The following is a 21956-nucleotide window of genomic DNA, read 5'->3' as shown; positions in this document are numbered from 1 at the left end:
CATCAAAATGGAAAGACATCTCATGTTCACGAATTGGAAGAATTAATATTGTGAAAATGCCATACTACCCAAAGCAATCTATAGATTCAATGCAATTCCTATCAAAATACCAATGATATTCTTCACAGAATTTAAAAACAAATTCCATAATTTGAGTGGAACTACAAATGACTCCAAGTAGCCAAAGCAATCTCAAACAAAAAGAACAAAGCTGGAGGCACTACATTACCTGACTAGAATATATATTACAAAGCTACAGTAACCACAACAGTATGGTACTGGCATAAACACCAACACATAGACCAATAAAACTGAAAAGAGAGCCCAGAAATAAACTCATATATTTATAGCCAACTGATTTTTTAGCAAGGTGCCAAGAATATTCAATGGGGAAAGCACAGTCTCTTCAATAAATAGTTTGGGAAGATTGTGAATATCTATATTTAGAAAAATGGAATGAGACTACTATTTCTTATTGTATACAAAAATCAACTCAAAATGGACTAAAGACTTAATTGTAGGACCTGAAACTATAAAACAACTGGAAAAAAACTTTGGGGAGACTGACTTGCACAAAGTTTCTTTTTGGGTAAGACCTTAGAAGCACAGGCAAAAAAAGCAAAAAATGGACGAATGGGATTACCTTAAGTTAAAAAGGATTGTGCTGCAGAGGCAACGATCAACAGAGTAAAGAGGCAACCTACAGAATGGGAAAACAATATTTGCAAACTATTCGTCCAATAAGGGATTAGTAACCAGCATATATAAGGGACACAAACAACTCAATGGCAAAAAAAAAAAAAAAAGGCAAATCATCTGAATAGACATTTATCAAAAGAAGACATAAAAATGTCCAACAGGCATATGAAAAAAATGCTCAACATCAGTTATCATCAGGGAAATGTAAATGAAACCCACAGTGAAATATCATCTCACTCCATTTAAAATGGATATTATCAAAAAGACAAAACATAAGGGATGCTGATGAGGGTGTGGAGAATGGAGAATTCTTGTTCATTGCTAATGGAAATGTAAATTAGTATAGCCACTGTAGAAAAGAGTATGGAGTTTCCTCACTGCAATTTCTGCCTCCCAGGTTCAAGTGATTCTCCTGTCTCAGCTTCCTGAGTAGCTGGGATTACAGGTGTCTGCCACTATGCCCAGCTAATATTTTATGTTTTTGGTAGAGACAAGGTTTCACCATATTGGCCAGGCTGGTCTCGAAATCCTGACCTAAAGAGATTCCCCCTCTTCAGGATCATTAACTTTCTCCAAAAGTGCTAGGATTACAGGCATAAGCCACTGCACTTGGCCTGTTTTTAGGTTATTAAAATTATTTTTCATAAATGAATTTTAAATTTTATCAAATGACTTTTCTACATCTATTGAGGAGACCATATGGTTTTTCTCTGTAGTTACATGATCAGATATATTAATCAATTTTTTTATCGTGGTAAAATATATGTAACATAAAACTTATGAGGCTTTCTGTACATTTTGATAATTTTTAAGTGTACAAATTCAATATCATTAATTATGCACATGCCATCATTATTACCTAGCTCCAAAATGTTTTTATTACTGCAAATGAAAACTTTCTAGCCATTAAGCTTTAACCCCCTCCATTTCACCTCCTCCCGGCACCTCATAATCTCTAATCTATTTTCTATCTATGAATTTGCCTATCCTAGATATTTCACTTAAGTAGAATCATACAATATTTGTCCTTTTTTGTCTGGTTTATATCAATTAGCATAATGTTTTCAAGGTTCATCTATGTTGTAGCATGATTCAGAACTTCATTTCTTCTTCTGAACAAAACATATATATGATGTTTCGTTTACTCATTGTAATGGTTAATTTATGCACACACTCAGCATGTACAAAGCTCTGTTTTTCTGGAGAACACTGACTAATATATATCCATTCCTTTGCTAATGACAGTTCGGTTGTTTCCATTTGGGCTAGCTATGTACATTCATGAACGAGTATCTGTTTGAGTCTCTTTTCAATTCTTTGGGGTTTATACCTAGGAGCAGAATTGCTAGGGCATATGGTAATTCTATGTTTAGCTTTTTAGGAACAACCAAATCGTTTTCCAGAGCTGCTGCCGGGTTTACTTCCCCCTAGCGATGTAGGAGCTTCCCACACAAACAGGCTGAAAGTGAAAGGATGGAAATTTCCAAGTCCATGCAAATAGCAAAAGATAGGGGTGGCTCTACTACTATTAGGAAAATTAACTGGACTTTGGAAAAATCAAAACCGTGTATTCTCCCAGCCCCATAAGGCTGTCAGAAGCACTGCCCAGATGCCTCCGCGGGAACCGGCAGACACTCTCGAGGGAAAAGGACTCCGCGCACGCTCACCTCTCTGGGGGATTCTCTTCCCAAGTCCCTGGGGGATCTCTCATGGCCTTTAGCCGTCATCAGGTAGCTGCTGCTTCTCTTTCGTTTGGCTTTTTGAGTGTGCACATTGGGAGGGGTGGTCTAAGTTGTTGGAAAAGGAGGTCTGGTGTTCCCTCCCCCACCTTTCCGTTGCTGCCTCTCAAATTCCACGCAGGAGCTGTGGCATCGTTCACTGCGGTGTTCAATCTACCACTCAGTTCTTCAGACTCAACACCTTGCTTAGCTTTCACCCCACTGAGGAAGCCAATCTTCCCCTACAGCCGCCTCTGCCTCAGTATTGTTGCAGGCTCTTGTTTGATTGTTTTTGTATCTCTATATCTATTTGTGTGCTTGCTTTTCTTTCTTTCTTTCTTTTTTTGAGACGGAGTCTCACTGTGTCATCCAGGCTGGAGTACAGTGGTGTGATCTCGGCTCACTGCAGCCTCCGACTCCCGGGTTCAAGCGATTCTCCTGCCTCAGCCTCCTGAGTAGCTGGGATTACAGGAACGTGCTATCATACCCAGCTAATTTTTGTATTTTTAGAAGAGACAATGTTTCACCATGTTGGCCAGGATGGTCTAGATTTCCTGACTTCATGATCTGCCCACCTAAGCCTCCCAAAGTGCTGAGCTTATAGGCGTGAGCCACCATGCCCAGCCTGTTTGTGTACTTCCTTTCTGAAAATGCACTGTTTAGGCCAGGGGCGTGGTGGCTCACTCCTGTAATTCCCAGCACTTTGGGAGGCCGACGTGGGCGGATCATCTGAGGTCAGGAGTTCAAGACCAGCCCGGTCAATATAGTGAAACCCCATCTCTAATAAAATTACAAAAAGTAGCTGGGCATGGTGGTGCGCGCCTGAAATCCCAGCTGCTAGGAAGGCTGAGGCAGGAAAGTTACTTGAACCCAGGAGGCGGAGGTTGCAGTGAGTTGAGATCATGCCACTGCAGTCCAGCCTGGGCAACAGAGCGAATCTCCATCTCAAAATAAATAAATAATAAAAATGCACTGTTTACAGGGCCTCAACTTTCTATGTCCCACCTCCCCCAGTTCCCATGTCACACTGCTGTTCATCAACTAGAGACAGGCTTCAATCTCTCCTTATCCCCGGATTTTCCATTGTGTTTACAAATATTCCCAGGTATTTCTCACCTCAGGAAACCTTACCCCACATCTCCTGCCATCTTGGTCTGTCATCTCATCTTTTTTTTTTTTTCCTCATTGTTATCTTCTCTTGAAAAGGAAACCTGTGGTTTCTGCTCCACTCCCACCCTCATTCTATTGAATTGCCTTTGTAGATGGTCGCCAATAACATCTAGGTTGGCAATTCAATTTTTAGGGGTCACTCTTCTATGTTGATTTTACTGGAGCACATGAAACTGGCCTACTATTCCCTACATCTCTTCTTTCCCTTGGCCTAAATTGTAGTTCTATTTTCCTCAGCCCTCTACCTTTCATCCATATGTCTCTCCCACTTCAGCAGGCTTCTCTTCTCACATTCCTCATCAAACAAGTATAACTGCAGAATTGCTGCAGGGTCTTTGGGCGGATGGATGGTTCTGTTGTTGCAAAGCCAAGCATCCATCTCAAAGCTGGGCCCTAGGCATGTCCTAGAGCAGGGAATGGGGAAAAAGAGAAACAGATGGTTCTGCCTCAAAGTATAAAAAGCTCTTTCAGTGATAGCTGGGAAATATTTTGCAGGTTATATTGCCTTTAGGAAAATGTTTCTCTTCCTTTACTGTGTATTTAGACTACACTGTTTCTGAGAATGACTGTTTGTCCTTGAAAGGGGTGTGTGAGGTTGTATTTTCATGGTATGTAGGACAATTTAGAAGACTACCCTCACCTCCCACCATGGAGACACCTGGGCAGGGATCGAACCTGCATGGGAGAGGCCTCAGCACTCTGCTCCCGAAGCCACCTGCGTTGGGGCTCTGAGGGGATTAACTCACATGCTGGGAAATGTCCTAGTATTTACTGCATTCCCTGGATTGCATGCCTGTGTGGAGTGAGGATGTGGCTCCATGTGAGAGCACCCACTGGGTCCAGAAGAGGGATGTGGAGATTGACACACCAAAAATAAATAAATAATAATCAGAAGGGATTTTCTTAAGGAGGGGAAGAGAAGATTCATGGGCCTCAAGTCATGAATGCAAGGCTGGGAAGTTGAGTCTGCCTTGTGAAAGCACTGGCATTTCTCCTCTTCTTCCGGACTCTGGGATAAAATATTCATATTTAGCATATGGACTTCTATTTTCTTCTTTCCTACATTATAATTTCTTCCAGATATCCCCAAAACTTTGATAAAGATGTTGCCATGCTCTAGAGACTTGTGTATGAGTGGTCGTGTGGATAAATCTGGAGCAGCCCAGAGAGAAGACTGGAGCCATCTCTGCATCGTCCCCACCCACCCAGGTGGATCCTGCTGAGGGAAGGGCAGGAGACCCAGAGGTGTGGATGCTGAGAGGGAGGGTGGAACAGGGTGGGCAACCACACTGCACTGCACCCCAAAGACGTTACAGGAAGGTGCCTTACAAGGGAAGACAGACTTCCCAAATTCTGGCTTGAACTCTGTTTTCTGCTCCCCTTTTGCTCCCCTGATGCACCTCTCCTCTCTACGTGTTACATCCTTCTCATGGGCTTATATGTACCCATGGAATCAACCTCTGCCTTTCTCTTATTACTCCCAGATTCCCATACCTTCTGTCCTGAATTCTCACCCCTATTCCTGCCAGGTGACTGTGAGGACGAATTGTTCACACTGCAAACTCTACATGAGTAAGGCGAAACCTGAAATCTTTGCTTTCCCTCTACAGCCTTCCGTCCATGCCAGTGTCTCTCTCTTTCCCATTGTTATTTTCAGTGGTTGCACAGCCACTTCCCATCACCAGGCTTGGAATGGGGTCATCTCTCTTGTCATCCTCATCATTCGAGGGGTCACATCCCGTCCAGTCTTCAGTTTTAGTGGCTCTTCCTTTTGCCCCCATGTTTCCATTCCCACTGCCACAATCCTAACCTGGCCATTCACTTTAGGCTCTGATCCTCGTGAGACCCTCCTGGTTTCTGGCCTCTTGTTTTGGCCTCTTCCAGGAATCTGCATGTCACCAACCAGGCTCATATCTTCCAAAAATGTGTTTGTTCCTCCTCAGTTGGAAGCTTTAGTGGTTTCTGTTGCCTACCTAATGCAACCAGATGCCCTGCCTGGTACTCGGCCCTCCTTCCTTTTCAGTTTTATATCGCATTGCACCCCTAAATGGGCCTTGCCTTCAACAAAACAGAGCTAGCTTGCTTCTTTCTTTCTTTCTTTCCTTTCCTTCTTTCTTTCTTCTTTCTTTCTTTTACTTTCCTTCTTTCTTTCTTTCCTTCTTCCTTTCCTTTCCTTTCTTCCTTCCCTTCCTTCCTTTTCTCATTCCCTTCCTTTCCTTCCCTTCCCCTCCCTCCCTCTCTCCCTCCCTCCTTCTTTCCTTCCTTCCTTCTTTCCTTCTCTCTCTTTCTTTCTCTCTTTCTCTATTGAGACAGAGTCTCACTCTGTCACCTAGGCTGGAGTGAGTGCAGTGGCATGATCACAGCTCACTGCAGCCTTGACCTCCTGGACTCAGGTGATCCTCCCACCTTAGCCTCCTCAGTAGCTGGGACCACAGGTGCGCACCACCACACCTGCCTAGTATTTGTATTTTTGGTAGAGATAGGGTTTCGCCATTTTGCCCAGTCTGGTCTTGAACTCCTGCCCAAAAGTGATCTGCCCACCTTGGCCTCCCAAAGTGCTGAGATTACAGGCTTGAGACAGGGCGCCCAGCCAAGAGCATGCTTGCTATTTTCCTTCCTCCTTGTCTCTGCTCACAGTTTTCTCATTTTCTGGTATATTCTTTGCTTTTTTTCAGCTGACACATCTTTCACAATCTCTACTTCAAACGCCACCCCACAATCAAGGCCAACATTCCTATCTCACCACCTTAAACTTATCTTTTACTGATTGTGTATGGTTATGTGTTATAGGTATATACGCAGATGTCTTATTTCTCCAACTGAAATAAAAGGCTTGTGAGAATAAAGATACATTTTCTGTTTTGTATATCCTCCACAGACCCTAACAGAATGATAGGCACATATTAGTCAGTGGATGTTAGAAGAACCAGAATAAAGAAAAGTTCAAGAAAAAAGTGCCGATAGGAATCATAGAAATTGGGAAGAGGTTTTCTTTTATTTTTAGGAGGACTTCTGAAGAAAAGAACATTTTAAAAGCCAATCTAAACAACACATCTAAATAATGCTTGCCTTCTTGTGTCCTTTGTGTTTGACCAAATTTGATTAGAACATGCAGATTCAAGGAAATTAGCCAAATGGCTTTTCCCTGAACAAAATCTACTTTTCTTGCGATGGCTGTGTAGGAAGTTCAGGTGTGAACACAGACTGAGTCTAGTTATTTCCAATCAAACATAGGTCGTTCACAGATAATATTGAATTTCTTATTGCTCAAGCCATTTGCAAGTCTGGTTTAATTGTCTAAGAACTACTAGAAAACTCTATGTTAATATGATTAGATTTCCTCTTCCAGAATAATGTAAATAAGGTTTCCTAAAAATAAAAGTAGAAGAAAATGACATTATCCAAAGCCAGGGCAAGTTCTTAGCCTTTAATTCTACAGAATTGATGTTACTATTCTGGTCTGCCCAAATATTGCTGCTGTGTGTACCCAGAGAGGAGGCATGAAATGGCATGTTTTATCTATTAAAATGATTAATTTTTGTTTGCTTGGGTTGATAGTTTTTTTTTTTTCTTTTGAATTTCATAAAGCAGTGGTTTTTACTCAGTCCTAACCTTGAGGATGTTTTGATGTCAGTGAGTGTTTGGCTAGTTGTACTGCAATTTTGCCAAATTGCTTGAAGTCAGGAGAAAAAAATCATAAAACAGATTTTTTTATTGATGACGTGATATTGAGTAGATTTGGCTGCATTATCTCTGCTTTTCCATTTTAATCAAAGGAGGGTAAGTACTGAAATGTTCAGAATCAAAGCTCAGCTGGAGCAAATTCTGAATCAGTCAGATGTCTGTCTTTCTGACACACACACACACACACACACACACACACACACTCCCCTTCTATTTTATCCCATTTTTTTTTTAGATAACAAATCTTGGACTATATTTTTTAAATGAGGTGTTTGTCAATAATCTGAACTCTCTGAACCTGAAAAAATCGTGGATCCTAGAAACCTCCTAATGGGCTGAAATTATGGAAATTTGCCAGACTATAAAACCGAATGACTGGAGTCACTTAACCTCTTGGGATCTGTAGCCTATCTGTCATGGTGAGAATGGATATGGTAAGAAAAGAGGAGGAGTGTGGGTTCTTTCAGGTAGGACTGCCAATTTAATGAAGCAAATATTTGAACATCTGTGGTGGTCATGCCTTGCAGATAACCAGCTACAGGAAGTATAACCAGTCAAGGACTTCATCTGCTCCACTCTGAAATCCATCATTAGCTTGTACCGAGGCCATGCCTCCCATGGGCTGCTCAGTCAGTGCCTGAGCAAGGCAGGAGCATTAAGGCAGGTCTATTGTTGGAGCCCCAGGACTCCTCAGGCTCTGCTGAACCTTCCTTTTACTGAGTGGCAGCCCAGGAGAATTTCACCCAACCTTCCCTCCCTCTCCTTCACTCAGAGTCAGACTTGTATCATGATCTGATGACTGTCCCAGCCTTTTCCAGCTTCTCTCCTATTTTCTCTCACACAAGCATTTCCCCTAATAAAATGCTTCCACATTTAATCCCATATACTTCTCCAATGACCTGGATTAGCATAGTATCTAGTGTGTGCAAAGTGACATTCAATAAGCAACCCTGGCTGGGCGCGGTGGCTCACGCCTGTAATCTCAGCACTTTGGGAGGCCGAGGTGGGCGGATCACAAGGTCAAGAGATAGAGACCATTCTGGTCAACATGGTGAAACCCCGTCTCTACTAAAAATACAAAAATTAGCTGGGCGTGGTGGCACGCGCCTGTAGTCCCAGCTACTCAGGAGGCTGAGGCAGGAGAATTGCCTGAACCCAGGAGGCGGAGGTTGCAGTGAGCCGAGATCATGCCACTGCACTCCAGCCTGGAGCCTGGCGATGGAGCAAGACTCTATCTAAAAAAAAAAAAAAAAAAGCAAACCTTTGTCAGTAGGAATGGGAGAACAGCTGACCTCTATTTCCTCCTTCCTTGCTTTTGGAGAGCTGAGCTTGTGTGCATGAGAGGGGTGGGTGCACTTTGATGCTTAGCATGAACTCAATGAATATGTTTGGCATCATTCATTTCTTCCATTTAATTAATTATTCAATCAATTGTTCCTCTTTTTTTTTTTTGAGACGGAGTCTCACTTTATTGCCCAGGCTGGAGTGCAGCTCACTGCAACCTCTGCCTCCCAAGTTAAAGCAATTTTCTGCCTCAGCCTTCTGATTAGCTGGGATTATAAGCAACTGCCACCATGCCCAGCTAATTTTTTTTCTATTTTTAGTAGAGATGAGGTTTCATCATCTTGTCCAGGCTGGTCTTGAACTCCTGACCTTGTGATCCACCCGCCTTGACCTTCCAAAGTGCTGGGATTACAGGCATGAGCCACTGGGCTCGGCCTTTTTTTTTTTGAGATGGAGTCTCACTCTTGTTGCACAGGCTGGAGTGCGGTGGTGCGATCTCAGCTCACTGCAACCTCCGTCTCCTGAGTTCAAGTGATTCTCCCACCTCAGCCTCCCAAGTAGCTGAGATTACAGGTGACTGCCACTATACCTGGCTAATTTGTGTATTTTAGTAGAGATGGGGTTTCACCATGTTGGTCAGGCTGGTTTGGAAGTCCTGACCTCAGGTGATCTGCCCGCCTTGGCCTCCCAAGGTGGTGGGATTATAGGTGTAAGCCACTGTGCCCCAAAATTGTTCCTCTTAAGAGTCTTTTTCCTGTTTTTTTTTTTTTTTTTTTTTTTGCTTGTTTGTTTTTGAGACAGTGTCTGACTGAGTCACCCAGGCTAGAATGCGGTGTCGTGATCATGGCTCACTGCAACCTCTAACTCCTGGGCTCAAGCCACCCTCTCACCTTTCAGCCTCCTAAGTACCTGGGTCTACAGATGTGTGCCACCATGCCCAGCTAATTTTTGATTTTTGTTTTTTTGGTTTTTTTTTGGTAGAGACGAGGTTTGCCATGTTGCCTAGGCTGGTCTTGAACTCCTGGGCTCAAGTGATCCTCCCTCCTTGGTCTCCCAAACTGCTGGATTCAGTGGTATGAGCCACTGAATCTGTTCCCTCTTAAGAATCTTGACATCAGTAAGAGCATCTTTAAGCAATTATTTATTTAAGTGGTGAATGAAACTTACTTTTCAAAAGCAACTACCAAATACCAAAAATAGGGTTGGATAAGATGGGGATTGCAGAACAGCATGTACATATTTTCACCCTTAATCTTGAAAAACATTTAATCTAAGGCCAGGCCCGGTGGCTCATGCCTGTAATCCCAGCACTTTGGGAGGCCAAGGAGGGTGAATCATGAGGTCAAAAGATCGAGACCACCCTTGCCAACATGGTGAAACCCCATCTCTGCTAAAAATGAAAAAATTAGCTGGGCATGGTGGCATGTGCCTGTAGTCCCAGCTACTCAGGAGGTTGAGGTAGGAAAATCACTTGAACTCAGGAGGCGGAGGCTGCAGTAAGCTGAGATCACACCACTGCACTGCAGCCTGGACAGAGTGAGACTCTCTCTCTCTCTAAATAAACAAATAAATTTTTAAGAAAGAAATACATTTAATCTAGGAAGACAAGATTTATGATCATAAAACCATACTTAATAATATTAAAAAGTCTATAATTCAGTATATAATATATACTTGTACAGGACTGACTGAAAGTATAGAGAGGAGATAGAGACCAGAATGTTAGTATGTTTATAGGGTCATGATCCAAATTCTCATCTAGAAAAATGTTCTATCCAGATTCTGTTTGCAAAGATTCCTCCTGACCAGAGACTTTCATTTCTTTTGGTGAGTGCAGCCCTTATTTGGTGTATCTAAAGATGAGGTCTTTCTAGCCGGCATGCTCTGGAGGAAGTGAGATTCTACCTCAGTGTCAACTCCCAGAGAGCTGACTCACACAGTAAAAGATTCCAGTAGTCTTTCCCGTCTCTCTGCTGCAGGTAAGCAAAACCCTAGCTTCACGTGGGAGGCGGGCTCCAGGAAGGTGCTGTTTAATATAATTTAGAGGTAGGAAGCTATCTGGCCAAAGTTCCTTATTTCAGAGGCGAAGAAATGGAAAGAAAATGAAGGTAAGTGACTTGTCCAAGGTGGCACAGTAAGGAATATTTTGTTAGAAGCAGCAGCCGATCCCACTTATTTCAAGCAAACAAATAGAATTTGTTATAAAGATTCAGAGGTATTCCATGAAGTCCAAAGGGAAAGATAGAGTTGGGCTGGAAATAATGCTATAGAAAGCCATGGAGAATTCAGGGAATTCTCTCTTTACATTTTCACCTGACGTTTCTCGGTGTCTGCTTGGTGTTTTTGGCCCTGGCTCTCTGCTACTTAGAGAGCACCCAGAGGCACATTCCAATTCCAGTCACACAAAGAAACTGGTTGGGTCTTTTTAGTCCCTAGTCAAAGTTTTGGGAGGAAGGAATCTGATTGATACAGTTTGGGACAACTGTCCAACCCAGTTGAATTAGTCATTGCTAGGGGCAGGGGACTCATATAATATAAACTTGGTGGTATGTGAGGATAGGGGATGAGAATAGTACATAGCAAAGGGCAGAATGGTCGGGAGCTGCGCTGGCACCCCAGAGACATCTGCTGTAACTACCTTACACAGTGACGGTGGCAGAGACAGGACGGGACTGTTTTCTCACTCCCGGTCTTTGATGACTTCACCAGAACCATGGGTCTAGGGCAGTGCAAAATCATGCATACATACATACACTACAAACACATACATGTGCACACATATATACACATATCATGCATACATATACTACCTACATACATACACATGTGCATACATGCATACAAACACACATATATATGAACCCTCATATATAAGGGAACTTCAAAAAGTCTGTAGGAAAATGGAATTACAAGAAAAAGTAAAATTATAAACTTTTTTAAAATTAATTAATTCATTTATTGAGAAAGCATCTCAATATGTTGCCAGGCTTTTCTTGAACTCCTGGGCTCAAGTGATCCTCCTGCGTCAGCCTCCTGAGTAGCTGGGATTATAGGCCCATGCTGGGCTTATTTTACAACGTAGGTTCCATCAAGTCTAAGACACTTTTGTAAGCGATGATACCAGCCATGTAGCCCATCCTGGGAATCGAAGCATGTCAATGCAATCTTTTTTACATTATTAACTGGAGAAAAATGAGTGCCCCTGATAGATTTTTTAAGATTAGGAAATAAATAGAAGTCAGAAGGGTCCAAATTAGAACGACAGTGTGGATGCCTACTGATTTCCCATCAAAACCCTCGAAAGATTATCCCCATTTGATGAGAAGAATGAGGAGCATTGTCAGGATGGAGACGGGCTCTCAAGTGAAGCTTTCTCCAGTGTTTTTCTACCAAGGCTCCAGCTAACTTTCTCAAAGTACTCTTATAATAAGCAGATGTTATTGTCCTTTGGCCTCAAGAAAGCCACAGGCAAAATACCTTGAGCATCCTCCGAACTGTTGCCATGACCTTTGCTCCTGACCGGTCCACTGTTGCTTTGGCTGGGCCAGTTCCACCTCTTGGTACCCAGTGCTTTGATTGTACTTTGGCTTCGGGATTGTGCTGGTAAAGCCACGTTCCATCTCCTGTTATAGTTTTACAAAGAAATGCTTCAGGATCTTGATCCCTTTTGTTTAAAATTTCCACTGAAAGCTCTGCTCTTGTCCGCAGCTGATTTGGGCACAACAGTTTTGGCCCCCATCAAGTGGAAAGTTTGCTCAAGTTTAATTTTCAGTTCGAATTGTGTGAGCTGAACCAATTGAGGTGTTTATGGTGTTGGCTGTTGTTTTCTCACTCTTGCTCTTCAATGATGTTAATCATTGGTCCTCTTCAATTAAGGCACAAACAAGATGAATTTTCCCCTCATAAACTGATGTGGATCATCTGCTGCGGTGGGCTTCATCCTCAATATCATCTTCCTTCTTTAAATCAGTTATTCAGAAATTGCTGATTTCTTCAGGGCATTATCACCGTAAGCTTTTCATAAAGCATTAGTGGTTCTACCATTCTTCCACCCAAGTGTTGCCGTAAATTTGATGTTTGTTCTTGCTTCGATATTGGCAGAAATCATATCGCTCTGATAGGAGATCTTTTCTTTATTATTATTATTATGTTTTATTATACTTTAAATTCTGGGGTACATGTGCAGGTCGTGCAGGATTGTTACATAAGTATACATATGCCACGCATCCATCCCCTGTCACCTATATTAGATATTTCTCCTGTTATTCCTCCCCAATCCCCCCACCCCCTGCTACCCCTCCCCTAGCTCCCCTGACCCTCCAACAGGTCCCTGTGTGATGTTTCCCTCCCTGTGTCCATGTGTTCTCATTGTTCAACACCCACTTATGAATGAGAACATGAGGTGTTTGATTTTCTGTTCTTGTGTCAGTGTGCTGAGAATGATGGTTTCCAGCTTCATCCATGTCCCTGCAAAGGACATGAACTCATCCTTTTTTATGGCTGCATAGTATTCTATGGTGTATATGTGCCATATTTTCTTTATCCAGTCTATCATTGATGGGCATTTGGGTTGGTTCCAAATTGATGTCTTATCCTTCTTAGGGCCACAAATTAGATCCGGTTCAGACATGTTATTACAAGCTGGTAAATAAGCATGAGCTTATTTTGGTGCAAAAAAATTTTTGAAATTCATGAATAGTTCTTTCATAATATGCATTTTCTATGAAAAAAATTTTTTTTCACACAGTGTTTCACTTTGCCACCAAGGCTAGAGTGTAGTGGTGTGATCTTGGCTCATTACAGCCTCTACCTCATGGGTTTAAGCGATCCTCCTGCCACTACAGGCATGCGCCAATACACCCAGCTAATTTTTTGTACTTTTTTGTAGAGACAGGGTTTCGCCATATTGCCCAGGCTGGTCTGAAACTCCTGAGCTGAAGCAATGCACCCGCCTCAGCCTCCCAAATTGCTGGGATTACAGGCATAAGCCACCATGCCTGGCCTTCTGTGAACTTTTTGAAGACCCTCTTACATACATATATACATGCATAGGGGCTGTTTGACAGGTGCTTGTGAGGGCAGAAGGACAAGGAAACTCCCTGCATGTCATAGTTTGCAGACATTTTTCTTTGATTTTTTTTATATTGCAAAATAATTTCTAATTCTATCACTTTCAAGAAGAAACTAAAATAATTTATATTGCATGATTAGTTTAGCTGATTATGTGCCATATATTTCTAAAAGTCTCAGGGAAGTTTTCTTTAGGGTATTGGAGCTCTTTGTACCTCCTTAAGTTTCTTAGTTTTAGGACTAGTAAATAAGACAAAATGATCTGAAGATTTAACAAACACATCTTCACCTTTTCTATGGCAATTCTTTTATGTGGTAGGTGAGGTAAAGAAGTAGAGAAGCAGCAGCAGAGATTAGAACAGGGATAAATGAAATAGACAGTGGAAAAACAATAGAATCAATGAAACCGAAAGCAGCTTCTTTGAAAAGATCAACACAATTGACAAGCCTATAGCTAGACAAAGAAAAGAAGAGAAGATACAAATAACTAAAATCAGAAATGAAAGCGAGGACGTTACAACTGACCTTATAGAAATCAGAAGAATTAAAAGCAAGTACTATGAACAGTGGTACGACAACAAATTAGATAATCTAGATGGAATGAATGAATAACTGGGAACACACAAATTAGTGAAACTGACTCAAAAAGACATAGAAAAATCAACACACCTGTTACAAGTAGGAAGATTGAATCAGTAATCGGAAACCTCCCAGCAAACAAAAGCCTAGGACCAGATGGCTTCACTGGTAAATTCTACCAAACGTTTAAAAAAGAATTAATGCTAATCCTTCTCAAACTCTTCCAAACAAATAGAAGTGGGAACAGTTTCTAACACATTTTATGTGGTGAAAATTACCCTGATGTCAAAGCCAGGCAAAGATACAGACCAGTATTTCTTATGAATATAGATACAAAAATCCTCAAAAAGAGCTAGAACAGGCAAATCCATAGGGACAGAAAGCAGATTAGAAATTACCAGGCAATTGGGGATAAGGGAAAGAGGAGAATGATTGATTAACGAGTATGGGATGCTTATATGGGGTGATAAAAACATTTTGAAACTAGCTAGAGCTGGCGGTTGTATAACATGGTGAGTATACTAAATACCACTGAATTGTATACTTTAAAACAGTTAATTATATGTTATATGAATTTTGCCTCAATAGTAATAAAAAGAACATGTAGAATAGGAGATAATTGCTGTGGCCACGTATATATGTGGATAATATAGATAATCTGCAATTAGATAAGTAAACTCAGATAATCAAGCATAGACTACTTCGGACTTTGTTATTTAAGGAGCGACATCCTTATTTAGGAAGCTAGTCTGACAATGCATTTTCTTTTCTTTTCTTTTCTTTTTTTTTTTTTTAAGATGGAGTTTCACTCTTGTCCCTCAGGCTGGAGTGCAATGGCATGATCTCAGCTCACTGCAACCTCCACCTCCTGGGTTCAAGTGATTCTCCTGTCTCAGCCTCCTGAGTAGCTAGGATTACAGGCATGCACCACCACACCTGGATAATTTTTCTATTTTTAGTAGAGACGAGTTTTCACCATATTGGCCAGGCTGGTCTTTAACTACTGAACTCAGGTGATCCATCTGCCTCGGCCTCCCAAAGTGCTAGGATTATAGGCGTGAGCCACTGCGCCCGGCCTGACAATGCATTTTCTTAGAGTGAAGGTGATATTCTGAGCCTGTTCTCTTCCTTCCTGTCATGATGTAGTGGCTCACACTTGTAATCTCAACACTTTGGTAGGCTGAGTTGGGCAGATCACTTGAGGCCAGGAGTTTGAGACCAACCTGGAAAAAATGGCAAAACCCTGTTTCTACTAAAAATACAAAAATAAGTTGGCATGATGGCGGGCACCTGTAATCCCAGCCAGTTAGGAGACTGAGGCATGAGAATCTCTTGAACCTGGGAGGTGGAGGTTGCAGTGAGCCAATATCGTGCCCCAGGCACTCCAGCCTGGGTGAGAGTCTCAAAAAGAAAGAGAATTCTTTTTGTGAGACATTTTTAACAGGACAAGCTTTGAAGACTAATAGTTTACAAAGATTATTTTCACATACTTCCTAAAAGGATTTTGAAATTATTCACTTTGTTGCATATTTTAAGTGATATTTATAATTTTTACATAAGTTTAGATAGATGCAAAAAAGCATTAAACATCGTTCTAATTTGATGTTTAATGCTTTTTTGCATCTATCTCTTTAAAAAGTTTCCAATAGAATTTCAAAACTATAATAATTTGAAATTCACCAACATTCATTTAAAGAATGAACTAAGGTAGTTTTTTCCTCTTGAACCAGTATTTCCAACTCACTTTTTCCATAGCCTTTGTGCTCATACTATATTTATGCATAGAAGTGTTTTATTGGTTATCCTACCACATAAAATCAATGCATGGAAACTGGAATTGTACCATTTCAGTACAGGCATCCTCTCTCTCTCTCTCTCTCTCTTCTTTCCTTCCAACTTGCTGTCTTTGTCTTAAGCAACTTTTCAAAAGAAAAGAACAGGAAATGCTAGGCTATTTACATTGATCCAGAAATTGTTTAACCAGTAAACAGTTTTGCATAGCTGTAATGTATGTCAATATTATTTTGTTCGTCTTTTCTCACTTAATATTTCATTCACAATTTTTTGTCTAAGTATTCAGTTTTCTTCCAAATTTTTTTATTATAATTATAATTTTAGAACATGATTGATTACAACAACAGAAATATGTTATCAATATTAATATCTAATGAAACATAAAAGGCAGAATTTGGGAGGAATGAATCTCTAAATCAGAAACAGCATAACCAGTTATTTAATATTCATGTAATGAAAGGTAGATAACGCCAAAAGCTTAATAATTGCTAGTATATTATTTATTTCTTGCTTTTATGAGGTAAAAAAGGTTATCATCTTATAAAATAAAACAAAGTTGAATATCTACCTAGTTAATATCTCATAATACTTGTAAAAATAGTTTTTAACCACTACTTTGAAAAATATACACCAAATCTGAAAAAAGTTATGTAACAATTTTGTCAGTGGGTTTTAGTCAATGAATCACGAAAACTGGCAGAAATCATTATGCTACATTGAAAACAGTGACGTTGACCACTATTTCTTTGGCTATTTGAAGCTATATTTCTTTCCAGATAATGTCACATCCTAGGGATGAGAATCATTCTTTAGCAGTAGTAAGTGGGGTGGACTCTTTTCAATTCAGGACTCAGACACACTTTCCAACTGAGGGAATTAGTAAGGTGAAAACCATTTGCGATCATAGATTTAAAGTCTCCTGAGTGTCCTCATGTATAAAATAATGGTATAGGTCTCCATGCTTTTAGGTTACGGTGTCATAGAGGAGTTGTTACAGTAAATAGCTAGTCAGACATGAGCAGGGCAGGAGAGAGTCTCCCAACCCCCACCAGGAATGTCAGGAGACCATCAGGGGATGGTCAGGCGGTTGTTAACTGTCTCTCTAAAACAATAATTGGTTGCAGCCACCACCAGGGAAAGGCAGTCTCCCAATAAACAGAAACACCTGAAGCTGGTGATCAGCAGCTTCCCAATAAGATCTCAGGAGCTGGGCAAGTGGGCTCAAGCATGTGCATTAAGAGGCAAAATGGCAGAGCTTAACTGGCATATGACCTCCTAGGGACATTCAACTGGGAAGGGAAGAATGCCTCAAGTGAGCATGCATCCAACTCCAGCAAATGCACCGCGCATGCTCCCCTCCCAAGTGCTGCAGGCCACTGGGCAAGCAGACAGCCCACCCCAAGGAAGAATCGGGGAGAAAGGACGCAAGATGATGGAAGCATGCCAAGGTATAAAACCGCAAGTCAAAGATCAAACAGTGTATCTGAATCTCTCAAGTTGCCGGCTTAGCCTTCTTCCAAGTGCAATTTACCTCCTTTCATTCCAGTTCTAAAGCTTTTTAATAAATTATCACTCCTGCTCTAAAACCTGCCTCAGTCTCTAACTCTGCCTTATGCCCCTCAGTTTAATTATTTGTTCTGAGGAGGCAAAAATTGAAGTTGCTGCAGACCCATATGGAATCCTTGCCGGTAACAGTTTACAGGGGGTCTGTATTTATATAACCAATTCCCCATTCTTGAGCGTCTGCAAGAATCCCTATCTTTTACAATTGTAAATAATAAATTTTTTCTGCAGTGTAAACAGGAGAAAATACCTACCCAAAGTAGGGTATTGGGCTAGAGGGCACGAAACACATTGACGGTTCTTTATTATACATATTGCCACACTGTTGTCCTGAATGATCAAACTGACTTAGAATTTGACCAAGCTGGATATTTACATTCTTATTTGCTAGCTTTATAGGTCCTTCAGAGTATCATAAAAATGTATATTTACATTTCTAAAATTGCGGCTATGCATTGATTCATTGTATTTGCTCGTGCATAAACTGTCTGGCTGCTTTGATCCCATATCAGATAGAACCTAGGTATTGATCTTTCATATTTGTCCTCAGTCTCTGTCGTCCGGGAGGCATTTTATCAGCAATGTTTTCCCTTCTCTCTGCACACAGGTTGTTGGCTTGCCCTTGGCGCACTGGGGCGAGAGGTCTGGTTATCAAAGGAGATGCTGCCAGGGCACAGCTGCTCCGTCCTTGAGCCCCTTTGAAGTCTAAACAGGAAGCGTTTCAGCATGAATTAGCACTAGATTAGTGCTTTCAGTGCTATCTCTAAGCAGAGTTAACTTCTGTCCTTTGGGTTTTATCACACCTCCTTCCTGGGACCTACTAATGCAATGTTCCAAGATTGAGAGCTTCCTTTTTAAAAAAAGAAGAGGAGTCATATACATTCTCAATGCCTGTGAATTCTAAACACTACTCATCTCTAAAATATTTTGGTTTTGTGATGTCTTTCTGTTCGTCAAGTGCAGCACTGTTTGCTCACATTCAAAAGTGAGAATATGCACCTTCCATAACTCCTCTAGGCCAGACCCTGCCATCATCCCATCAAGACTGGTACCCAAGCTTTGAGCTCAAACCTGGACCATTCTAACCATTTCCTCTTAAACTTCATCCTGGGTAATAGCAACTGAAAAATTTGGAAAAGGAAGTTGCTTTTCAGTGCTTGGAAGTGGAGTTACCACTTGTTTATGATCAACTGATAAAACTACGCAGAGGCAACCCTCCAGGACAGGGCCTCACCAAAGCGGGGAGTGATGTCAAGAACCATGGCAGGGGCACGTGTAATTCTGGGAGGAGATTGGTAGAGGTCAATCTATTCTGCCTTTTGGGCAGCTGCTGGGATAGCTGGAGGTAGGAGAACTTCTCCTTTATCTCTGCTAATGACTAATCATCTGCTTTCCCCAGGACAAGCTCCCAACTCTAGGTTATTCAGGAGTTGTTCAAAGGGGGAAAAAGTCCATTCCCATGAAGCAGGTGTGTCAGACAGTATTGGCGCTCAGTCTCCCTGCAGAGCATTTCCAAGTTGATCTCAGAATAATGCAGCCCATGAAGAATGCTAAATGCTCGTGATTAGTTAAAACTCGAAGAAATAAAAAGTTGAAGTGGAGACGATATATATGTGTTTCAAAATAGAGGTATTATGGGGCTGGAGGGGAATGAAATTGCTTAAAAGTTTTCTTTTTCTTTTGCGACAGCGTCTCGCTCTGTAGCTGGAGTGCAGTGGCATGGTCTCCGCTCACTGCAGCCTCTGCCTCTGGGCTCAGATGATTCTCCTACCTCAGCTTCCTGAGTAGCTGAGATTACAGGCATATGCCACCACACCCAGCTATTTTTTGTAATTTTAGTAGCGATGGGGTTTCACCATGTTGGCCAGGCTGCTCTTAAACTCCTGACCTCAGGTGATCTGCCCACCCTGGTCCCCCAAAGTGCTGGGATTAAAGGCATGAGCCACTGCACCAAAAGTTTTCTTAATTAGTCAAAATCAAAATGTTATAGATACGTGAGTGTGATTACAGAGATGTTTGATTTTAGCTTGGTCTCTGATAAATACGTTGCTACAATTCTTTGCTTTAGGTTTAGGGGAATTTTTACTTTTCCTTTTTTCTTTACAGATCCTCATTTGAAAATGGAAAAAGAAAAGAAATGGAGGCATTGTGTAATATTTGCCTAAATATCACTGAAGAGATCCATTTATTGTTAGTGCCTAATTAAAAACCCTCAAATGAAAAGAGAAATTTTGGTCTTTAAGAAGAGCTGTTTCCCATAGGGAGAGCTTTCTTTATTCTTCCTTGCCATTTAAGAGTTTAAAAGGTTGAGAAGGAGAGCTCTCCTTTTTCTGTTCCCACTTGCTCGAGTTCTTATGGATTAACTCCTCCTCCTCCTCCTCCAGATGCCACCAGGACCCATCTCCTAGTGATATGGCAACAGGGAGCGTGAAATGATGCCTCCAAGTGTAAGATACAGGTTTCTAGGCAGGAAGCGATGGATGAGGGCTCTCTTATGAGAGAGGGTGCCATGGGGTGAGGGGACATTCATAGCATTGCAAAGAAAGTATCACATGGAGGAATTGTCTCCCCTTCCAAACAGGAAATAACCATCCTTCCCCAGAGGAGTTTCCACACCCTCCTCCCGGAATAGCATTTTGGGTAAGAATGTGGACACTGAATACTCAGTGCCAGAACTCCAGCTACCCATGCTGGAGCCAGGAGCTGACAGAGGTCTTTGGAGGGCAGCAACATTTTATAGAAATAAAGCAATAGGGATTTGCTCCTTGTGGACAGTACTGGTTGTGTGTAAGCCAGAGTCAAGGGTAAGGAAGGCTTGAAGCTAGGAGTGAATAGCCCAGGACCTCCAGACAGCAGGAGACAAGGGTGAGAGACAAGGTCAAGGGCACAGGAGAAGAGGACTGGGGCTGGACCAGAGGTAGCCCAAGGTCACTGGAGGAACTCAAGCATGACAGGCACCTGAGGAGACTGACAGTCTGTTTTAGGAACTTAAGATTTATGTAAAAAAGCAGGTCACCAAGGGAGCAGCGGCTCATGCCTGTAATCCCAGCCCTTTGGGAGGCTGAAGAGGGAGGATCAAAGGATTGCTTGAGGCCAGGTGTTCAAGACCAGCCTGGGGGAACATAGTGAGACCCCCATCTCTACAAAAATAAAACAAAAAATTAGCCAGGTGTGGTGGTGTGCACCTGTAGTCCTAGATATTCAGGAGGTTAAGGCAGGAGGATCACTTAAGCCCAGAAGTTCAATGCTGCAGTGAGCTATTATCACACCACTGCACTCCAGCCTGGGCAACAGAGCAAGACCCTGTCTCAAAGAAGAAAAAGAAAAAAGCAGGTCTACATAGTAAAAGTCAGTCTTAACTTCTTTAAGGTCTCACTTTCAAGAACCCCTTGCTGCTGCTGCTTCTCCTTCTTCTCCTTCTTCTTTTTCTTCTTCTTCTTCTTCCATCTGGGCTGAGTAGGCAGTTCAGATTGCTGTCTAGAGACAACTTCTATTTAAAGAATCTGACTTGTTGGCTGGGTGTGGTGGCTCATGCCTTAATCCCAGCACTTTGATCAGGCCAAAGCAAGTGGATCACCTGAGGTCAGGAATTCGAGACCAGTCTGGCTAACATGATGAAACGACGTTTCTACTAAAAACATAAAAATTAGCTGGGCAAGGTGGCAGGCGCCTGTAATCCCAGCTACCCAGGAGGCTAAAGTGGGAGAATCACTTGAACCTAGGAGGCAGAGGTTGCAGTGAGCTGAGATCATGCCATTGCACTTCAGCCCAGGCAACAAGAGTGAAACTACATCTCAAAAAAAAAAAAAAAAAAAAAAAAATCTGACTTGTCAAGGCTCATTTCTGCTAGAATCCTAATGTGTTCAAAGCTCCTGAGTGAATGATGGCTCTTGCAGGGGTCATGGGCTGTCATTTTACCCCCTGCTTCACTCATTTTTCTAGCCAACCCTGGATCTCATGAGAGGACGTTCAATATTAGAGACAAAGATCATTTTCAGCTAAGCAACTCTTGTGTTTCCCTGGCAACCCCAGAAACTTCCAACCTGTAAGAGCCACAAAATCCCCCTTTCCTAAAGTGAGTTCAGAAAGGAAGACAGAGTTAGTGGACAGGGGCTGGCAAACATGTGACCTGGGGTCAGCTCCCTTCCCCTGTGGCCTGAGGGGCATCACCCAGGGGTCACAGTCTTTCCAAGCCTTGATGTGAACCTAGACTCTTCTAATCTCCAACACTCAGCACTCCAGCAGCTTTGTTAACCACTGGGGTTGGCATGCAAGTGGAAATTTATTTGCCATCCCAGTGACAGAATAACTGGTCCTGGCTGTACTTTGAGTACATTGATCAATTAGATTCTTTTCTACTAAGCACAAAGGACATGAAATAATTGAAAACAGTAA

The 21956-nt window shown here is 41.9% G+C and overlaps 1 long non-coding RNA gene across 1 annotated transcript; it reads left to right on the top strand.

Moving 5' to 3' along the window:
• The first annotated feature begins 2253 nt into the window (after positions 1-2253).
• Positions 2254-19767, top strand: LOC135272785 (uncharacterized). Its single transcript, XR_010340743.1, has 3 exons — positions 2254-2429; positions 17278-17446; positions 19668-19767. It is a non-coding gene; the product is annotated as an uncharacterized LOC135272785 (long non-coding RNA).
• Positions 19768-21956: the final 2189 nt, after the last annotated feature.

This window comes from Aotus nancymaae, unplaced genomic scaffold, assembly GCF_030222135.1.
Source record: "Aotus nancymaae isolate 86718 unplaced genomic scaffold, 86718_ANA_hifiasm-v0.15.2.pri h1tg000131l, whole genome shotgun sequence".
NCBI lineage: Eukaryota > Metazoa > Chordata > Mammalia > Primates > Aotidae > Aotus > Aotus nancymaae.
This window is presented reverse-complemented; position numbering and strand designations above follow the sequence as displayed.